The 8,727-nt window shown below is 47.9% G+C and overlaps 1 protein-coding gene across 8 annotated transcripts in view; it reads left to right on the top strand.

The window, feature by feature from the left end:
* The first annotated feature begins 2,288 nt into the window (after positions 1-2,288).
* Positions 2,289-8,727, top strand: part of Cacna1e (calcium voltage-gated channel subunit alpha1 E) — a 455,810-nt gene continuing 449,371 nt past the window's right edge. For all 8 annotated transcript variants that reach the window (XM_051147601.1, XM_051147606.1, XM_051147600.1 and 5 more), the window contains exon 1: positions 2,289-2,369. The gene's annotated coding sequence lies outside the window, so the exon portion shown is untranslated. The remainder of the gene's footprint in view (positions 2,370-8,727) is intronic.

The following is an 8,727-nucleotide window of genomic DNA, read 5'->3' as shown; positions in this document are numbered from 1 at the left end:
GTGTGCTAGAGCTGGGCACTGAGTATTGTTTTTCTTCCCCCAAGAAGCCAGGAGGTTCTGAGGTTGGTTCTCTGAAGTGGGAGGGCCTCCCCTTCTTGGCTTTATGCTGTTTCTCCCCTGGGGAGGAGCACTGCTGGCTCCTACAGCCAAAGACTATGGCCTCTTCCTAGCCTAAGAGGGGGTCTGGAGGTATTCTAAATGAGCAACTACATCTCTTTATTTACTTATTTTTGTACTGTGAGAGCGGCTGTTTGTGTCAGAGGATAACTTTCAGGAATCAGTTCTCTCTAACATGTGAGTTGGGGATCAACTCAGAGTTTGGGGATCAAGCACTCTGAGGTATCTGGCCAGCCCTGTGGAGGTATTTTTTTTTTAATGTTTAAACACACACACACATACCCTCTAATCAAGGAAAGCTGATTTACAGAACTGTTTCCAGCTTTCAAGAAACAGATACATAGCCTGACTTTTAACCATGAAGCCCAGTGGGGCTTTGTTTGCTTAATGTTGGGGCCACTGAAATAGACTAACTTCTTTTTAGGCTTGGTGAGAAGTTTACCAATCATCTGATCCAGACCCATGATTATGGCTGCTCACAAGCTAAACCTCCCAATCAAACTTCTGTGCTTGCAGTCAGAAAAAGGGAAGAGGAAGGTTGCACAGCCTCTGGCTGTCATTCCCATCTCCCACTGGGCTAAGGGCAAAGAGTTGCCTCTTGCCTACTCCATCGCCTCCCACACCATGTCTCCCAGCTCCTCTGGGTGTCAGGCTGAAGGCCAGCAGTGCGTGGAGTTGGCAAAGGTCAGTAGAGAGAGGGTACCTGCTGTCAGTCATAAGACACTCAGAGTGAGCCGGGTCATTGTGGTGCACGCCTTTAATCCCAGCACTCGGGAGGCAGAAGCAGGTGGATCGTTGTTAGTTCGAGGCTAACCTGGTCTACAAAGTGAGTCCAGAACAGCCAACGCTACACAGAAAAACCCTGTCTCAAAAAACCAAAACCAAAACCAAAAAAAAAAAAAAGGCACTCAGAGTGGAGCAGGCCAACCGTGCCTTTCACTTTGAAACCCTCAAGGAAACAAACCTTCAGAGGAATGGCCAGGGCTAAGCTGGGTTGTAGGAATGGTGAGGGACGGGTGTTTCGCCCCACCCCTTGCAATTCTCTTCCTTCCATCCTGCTGCCTCTCCCTGTTGTCTGTTGGAATCCGCGGTGGTGATGGAAGGAAGGCTTGCCCATATGACTCGGGGAGATATTTTCAGTATTCTGGGAAAGACAGACTAAGAGCCAAAGAAACGGGATAGAGGAAACCCCAGAGACTCAAGTCTAGCAGGCCTTGGGAAACACAGTTTGAGTCAGTAATTTTTAAGGCTGTCCCCCAGGGAGAAAGAAGGTTGGCTCCCCTAGAGTTCTCGGCTGGGCCTTGGAGATTCTTGGAGCCGCCACAGGCTACAGAGAGGCTCCTTCTCTGGCTTGGGGGTCCCCTTGCTTGGGCAGTGCTGGGCTCAGGGATCTTGCCCTCCCCCCACTACCTCATCGTTCTTGACTTCAGAAGCCGCCGCCCCCCCCACCCCGAGTGGCTTTTATTTCTTTTTAGATGTGGTGAATACTCGCTCCTCTAATCACTTTTCCTACTCTAGTGAGGCCAATGGCTAGGGTTCTGGTGCGGTCTAGCGCTGGCGAGAGGGCTCGGGGAGCTGGGCTGCGGGGGAGGCACTGCCCGGAGATCCGGTGCTTCAGTAGAAATCACTCGCTGAAGTTTGAGGTCAGTGAACTTTTATTTTTATTTTTTTCAGAAACCTTTACCTAAATTTCTGGACCCCAGCCTGGTTATTACACAGATCTGTGGATAAACCAAGCCTTGCGCTGCCCCCCTCCCGCCCCTCCCGCTGCCACTGCGCGCTCCCGTGTTCGTCTTGCCCGCCTCCTGCCTGCTCTACACAGCTCTCTGGGGCTGCGCTGCCTGGACAGAGAGATTCCTCCTCCGTTTGAATGCCTTACCGTTTTCTCTTCTCCTTTGTTATTTATTTCCCCAGCTGCCCCCTCTGAAGGGGCAAGTGTGAAAGTCTTTCTGACTGCCAGAAATTTCTTTTGCACTGTGTGGGCAGAAGACAGATTTCCCGCCTCCCCCCCCCCCCCCAAGCTCGAACTGTCTCTATTTCTCATTTATTAATTTTGTTTTCCGTTTCTTTCCCTCCTCTGCATCTCGTTCTATAGACTTTACCTCCTTTCCCCTTCAATTTCACCACCTCTCATCCCTCCCTCTCCCTCCCTCCAACCCCCTCCCCCCACCCTTGTAAAACAATTCAATGATGCCTCGGGATTATTAGCACACTCTCCTTCAGCTGAGCGCGGGACTTGGCATTAATTCAAGGTGAGTGGGCTTGGGTTCTTGTAGCAGTGGACAGGGCTCCTTGTGTCAGGGTGGCCACAAGTCGGGCTATGCTGCGCTCCTGAAGGCAGCGCGAATCCCCCACGCAGCTGCTACCTGTTGGGGTGCACGGACCTTGGAGGCTCGGATCTGGGCTAAACCTTAGCCAGCTATTCCTCTGCACGCTGCCTTTTCCTTGTCCAGTTTCTTCAGCCACTGACCCAGCTGGGATATTCCAGGAGCGAATTGGGACCCCAAGGGTGGCATTTGGCTTGTGGCTTGCACCTCTCACTCCACAGTGATTCTCCCCTGTTGCCACAGAAATGGAGCCCCACTCCTAGTGGGTGGGGGCCTGGGGATCTTCATTAGCCTCAGAGCCTCTCAAAGCCCTTTCATGGCTCCAAACAGGAGCAGCTCGCCAGCCCCTAACACTAGGAAGTTTTGTGGGGGACCGTTGAGGAGGAAGTGTAAAGCAAGGGGCTGAGCTTCCACTGAAGTTTCCGTGAAGGACCCTGTATGTGCTTTGGACTGGTTCAGGGTGGCTCGACTGTCTCTAGAGTTGCTAGTTGAGGCAGGCATGTGGTCTTTTCCTGAGAGGGGGGCTTGGGTGGGGAATACCAAAAGGAAACCAGGCTAGAGTGACTTGCTTTTTTTTTTTTTTGACCATGTTTGGATGTGCCCCTAAGCACCATGCTTCCCAGAGGCAGAACAGTCAGTGTTCAGTGTCTTTTGGTGTTTTCTATCTATATCTATATCTAGAGAGAATGATGGCAGATATTTTCCTCCATCTCCCCCATCTGGCCTTTCTCCTTCAGGTGGGGCCCAAGGTGGTAGTTTGGCCTCTTGCCCAAGGTGTAGGTTTGGGGGTAGAGGTGGGGGGACTCTGACGTGGGGATCTTTGAGCTGCCTGTGTTGGTGACTGTGACACCTCACAGCCAATGTTTCAGGCTGAGTAGGTTGGCAGATAACCCAGGGCTGGCAATCAAGCTTTTTCCCTTCGCAGGCCAGTGTGTTGGAACATTCACCCTCATTCTCGGGGGACGAAGGAATAATGTTCGTTCTTAGTCGCGTCACAGAGACACCATCATCTGGGGGGAAGGCAAAAATCTTACTCCGGTGCGGAAGCTGGGAAACCTGGGAAACCTGGACCTAGTGATGCGTTTTCATGAGAGGAAGAGGGGTTTCTAATACTAGAATAAGAACACTTGTTTCTTGTGAGAACCAGAGGAAAGGGGCCTTCCTGCACTGTGGTTGGAACGTGGGGTTGAAGTGCTGGAGGAAACTTGTCTGTTCCCAGTAGAACTGCTGCTGGAAAATAGAGCTTCCTGTCTTACAAATGTGTGCTTCCAGCCTCCAGTGCCCAGAAGAAGATGGCCTCATGTTGCTTGATTGCTTTCTGCAGTCTCTTGTATGCTAGGACTCTGGCCAGAGAGTCCTATTTACCATTTTGGAGCACAGGGTAATTATGCTACTCACTGTCCAAGTCTGGGCACCTTTGAGGATGTGTATGGGCTAAATGAACAGTGACTGTCTATACAGGTGGACTTGACTGCATGGTCAGAGGTAGGGACAACCCACAAAGCAACACACATTGCATTTGTGTCCTGTCTTGTATTCCACCCCCAACCCTCCACAATGCTGCCCTTGTGGTAAAGTGGATGGGGCCGGCCAGCATTTAGAGCGTAGGTTCCCTATAGGGAGAGAGGGAAGTTTGCTTACTTAACAGACACAGATTTTAGGAGGTTTTTTTTTTTTTTTTTGTCTTGTTTTGTTGTTTTCAATTCTGTCTGAAAAATTCAACTTGAAAATATGACCTTTTGGGCAAGGGTTGTACATCAACAGCAGAGTGTTTATTTAGCATGCTCAAGGCCCTGGGGTTGAGCTCCAGCTCCAACAAAATATAAAACAAAACAAAGCCAAGAGCAAACAAACAAACAAACAAAATCCCCAAACACAGACAAAAAAAGACCAGACAATGAAAACCGCACTCTATGAATTGCCCATTCCTAGAGTGGAACTTTACTCTTGGCTAGCAACATGAGGGTGGTTTCCATGGAGCCCTTTCTGTGCTCTTGTGTGAATCTTTGTGGGATTTATGAGGCTGAGGCTTCTGGCAGACCATCGTGCTAGGAGTTGAGAGTTCAGGGCTGTTAGCAGCATGACCGACAGCTATCCATGTACACAGACACAGTGTTGAACTCTGGGATCCATGTTGTCACAAGTCTTGCATCCCTGTGAGGCTGTGATTGAGTGCTGAGCATGAGAAAAAAGAAAGAAAGAGAGGGAGAGAGAGAGAGAGAGAGAGAGAGAGAGAGAGAGAGAGAGAGAGAGAGAGAGAGAATATGAGAAGTCCTAAGTGTTGTCAGTATTTCAACTGAGAAATCCACATCAGTCACATTTTACAGGGAAATATCTGGCATTTACTTCCTTGCTGTGTGAGGAAAAGATGAGCCTTCTTAGGGAAATGCCAGTCACAACGTTCCTCAAACCTTTGGGTCTTTCAGGCAGCTAAATCATCTCAGGTTTTGAGAAAAAAAAAAAAAAAAAAAAGCTACTACTTATTGAGGGCCTATTGATTCCAGATGCTACAGAAAGCAGTTTCTAGACCTTTCCATAGTGAATCCTTGTCCAATTCAACAAAGTATAAGTGAAGAAATTGAAGCTAAGGAAAGTAAAGTTAACTTGCTCAAATTCACCCAGAAGTAGGAGGCAGAGCTGAGGTTAAATCCAGGGCTGGCTGACCCCCTCCCCAATGCTGCATCTGTGCTGAACTGGTCAGCGTTTAGAGCAGTAGGTTCCCTATAGGTAGAGAGGGAAGTTTATTTACTTTTCTGTCCCCCTGGTTCTCGTATCATGTTGCCTCTGACTTTTTTGTCGTTGTCGTTGTTGTTGTTCGTTGTCGTTGTTGTTGTTGTCGGCAGTAACTTTGTACAATGTGCGTGAAGTTTGTGCTCCATTTCCCCTGCCTAGCTGTTAAGAATAGGCTTTGTCATGGATCTCATTCTAGTGTGCATGGAAACCTAGCTGAGGTGATGGGACTGTCTGATGGGGAAAGTAGGGTGTATGCCACTGTCTACTTCTCAGTGTCTGTACGTTTTAGTTAGGGAGGCTTGCCTTACTCAGGGTGCCAGTGACTGCCTTGGAAGAGGCCTTCCCACCTCTGGCTTTCGCTGAAGGAATTCTGCAGCTCAGCGAGGAAGTATGCCTGTCCCACTGATAAGCATGGGTGCGCTCAGATCTTCACTCCAGTGCTAAGGCAAAACTTGAGCCTGACGTAGATCATTTTGGACATGTTTCTAATTTTTACCCTTCCATTTTACCATATAATGCTGTGATTTATCAGACCAAGAAAAGCAGAGGGAAAGCAGACAGGCTGGGGTCTGGGACAGGCCAAAGCAGATGAAGGAAGTGTTTGCCTAAAAGACTTCATTTCTACCGTAATTTGGCCCCAGTAAGTAGCCTTGGGCAAGCCACCAATCTACCTGGGTCTTATTTATTTTGTCCCAAAGAGAAAGTTGGACCAGAAGAGCCATTGACATTTATCCTAATGGCAGAGTTCTAAGGTCCTATATAGTTCTGGGTGTCTTCACATTTTGTGCCTGCAGATCCTAGGTGATCTAGTTTGTTGTTCTGTTGCTGGGATAAAGAGTATGACCAAAACCAACTTGTGGAGGAAAGGGTTAATTTCAGCCTCTAGGTCATGTTCCATCACTGAGGGTAGCCAGAACAGGAGTTCAAGGCAGGAACCTAGAGGCAGGACCTGAAGTAGAGACCACAGAGGAGAACTGCATCCAGACTTACTTCCAGGCTCACAATCAGCTTGCTTTCTTATATGGCCCAAGCCCATCTGCCTAGGGATGGTACCACCCACAGAGGGCTGGGCACTCTTCCATCAATTGGCAATCAAGAAAATACAGCACAGACTTGTCCACAGGCCAGTCTGATGAAGGCAATTTCTCAATTGTGGTTCCTGCTTCCAATGTATGTTGAGTTGACAATCAAAATTAGCCATTGAAAAGCAAAGCCATTCCGTCTCCTGTCTTCTGTCTTAGTGGTGGTAGATGTGAGAGGAGCATCAACTGCCCTTGGTCTCCAGTGGGCAAGTCAGTTATGGACTGGAAAAACAGGGTGATTTTTCTGATCAGAACAGTGTGTTTCTACTTTCTGGTGTACATTACCTCACATTCCCAATAAGCAAGGGAGAACTAGGAAAAGCAGAAAGTGTAACAGAGATTAAAAGCCATGTACACTATGCCCTGACTCAATAGCTGAACAGTAGGGGGCAACGGGTTGAGAGCTAGTAGTCTCTAAAAAGATAGTGATTCGGGCTGGAGAGATGGCTCAGTGGTTAAGAGCACTGTCTGCTCTTCCAGAGGCCCTGAGTTCAGTTCCCAGCAACCACATGATGACTCATAGCCATCTATAATGAGATCTGGTGTCCTCTTCTGGTGTGCAGGTGTACATGCAGATAGAGTACTCATACATAAAATAGATAAATAAATCTTAACAAACAAACAAACAAACAAACAACGAGATAGCGTTTCTGTCTTGGGCACACAGCCTGTGGCAGGGCAGTGAATCTGTCCTCATGCACGGGCTTTTGTATACTTTCTGGCCTGTGTAACAACACAGTCTAGGGCCTGATGGATGGACTCGCCTCTTACTGAAAGAGAGGCTGCTGCAGTCACAAGAATATAACTGCGTGTGTGTGTGTGTGTGTGTGTGTGTGTGTGTGTGTGTGTGTGTGTGTGCCTGTATGATGTGTAGAGGTCAAAGGACAACCTCACTTACTGTTCTTCAGATGTAGTCCATCCATTTTTGTTTGTTTGTTTGGGACAGGGACTCTCACACACTGGTTTGGGACTTGTCAAGTAGGCTAGGCTTTCTATCCAGTGAAGCCCAGAGATTTGCCTGTGTCTGCTGTTTTAGCACTGTTTTGTAAGTGCTCTACCATGCTCTACTTTTTTTTTTTTTTTTTTTTTTAAGTAAGGGTTCTGGGAATTGAACTTAGGTCCTCGTGCTTGTAAGGCGAGTGCTCTAGCAACTGGGCTTTCTTTCCAGCCCCTGGGCATGGTTCTTGGTCTTAAGAGATTGGCTTCTCCAACTAAGGATAGTACTTTCATATTTAAAGATTAAGGCAGTAAGATAAGGTGATAAAGGTATAAGAAGGTACCAGATGCCAGATTTTATGTTGTAGAGGAGTTTATTAAATGAACATGGGGGGAGAAGAAAAAGGGGGAAGGAGTACCTCAGAGAGAGAGAGAGAGAGAGAGAGAGAGAGGAAGGAGAGAGAGAGAAAATAAGAGGGAGAAGGAGGGGGTAGAGAGAGGGAGGGAGGAGAAGGGGGTAGAGAGGTAAGAGAGGGTAGAGAAAGAGACTAGGAGGAGGGTCTATCCTTTTATATGGCCCTGGGCAGGGTCACAACCACCCCCCCCCCCCACCATGGCAGGTAAGCGATGACATCACAAGTAGGCCGACTGAAGCAGAATGCTAACAAGTACTCTAAGAAAGTATTTGTTTTCTATCAGACTGCATGTTTTCTGGCTGCAGCATGGTGGATCTGGTCTTGCTTTAATCCCCTTTGGCTGTGTGAACTGGAGAGCCACTCACACCTCCTATCAGCACACAGCACTCTCTATCCCATCGTTAGTTCAGGGCATCACTGGTCACCAGAGGCCTCTTCCTATTTCAAGATGAATGACTCTTGCATAATTCTGCCTTTCTTCCTTTTTCTTTCTACTTTGTCTCCCCTTCCTAGCCTCGACTAGTCACACAATAGATTTTTGTTTGCTTTATTTACTGAATAGAAATTTAATTCTATGTACTTAATTTAAGATGTGATGAAGAACAGTCTACATTTTTTTTTTTTTTTTTACTTCTTAAAAGAAAAATACATTGAGTTGCTCTTGAGTTATTTAGTCCTCGATTGATGTATTATTCTTGAATGTTGACAATCCTAAATACAGCACAAGTTCTACCCTTCCACAGAGAAGAGGGTCACAGGAGCAGATCCTACGTGTCTAACTCATGGCTCCTCCTTCCCTTCATCACTGCTCTGGCTGAGCTGCTCAGGGCTCAGGGCTTAGAGTCTTAGTTGAATCTGTACTCAGGTGAGGACAGTCAGCTTGCAACCTTGGAACCTGGTTGTTGGCTGAGAGCAGCCCTGGGATGCAGGGAGAGAAGGAGCCTAGGCCGGGGGTTGGGGGGTGGGAGGTGGGGGGGTCGGGGCTGCAAAATCCAGTGCAAGCCTAAGCTTCATCATGGAGTAGGGACCCTGCTTAACCCACTCTTTCTCCCCTGCTTCCTTCATTCCCTCTCCTTTCATGCCTTCCTCCTTCCTGTGCCCTCATCTTATTCTCTA

Source organism: Acomys russatus, chromosome 6, assembly GCF_903995435.1.
Source record: "Acomys russatus chromosome 6, mAcoRus1.1, whole genome shotgun sequence".
Classification (NCBI taxonomy): domain Eukaryota; kingdom Metazoa; phylum Chordata; class Mammalia; order Rodentia; family Muridae; genus Acomys; species Acomys russatus.
Note: the sequence above shows the minus strand (reverse complement) of the source record. Positions and strands in the feature narration are given on the sequence as shown.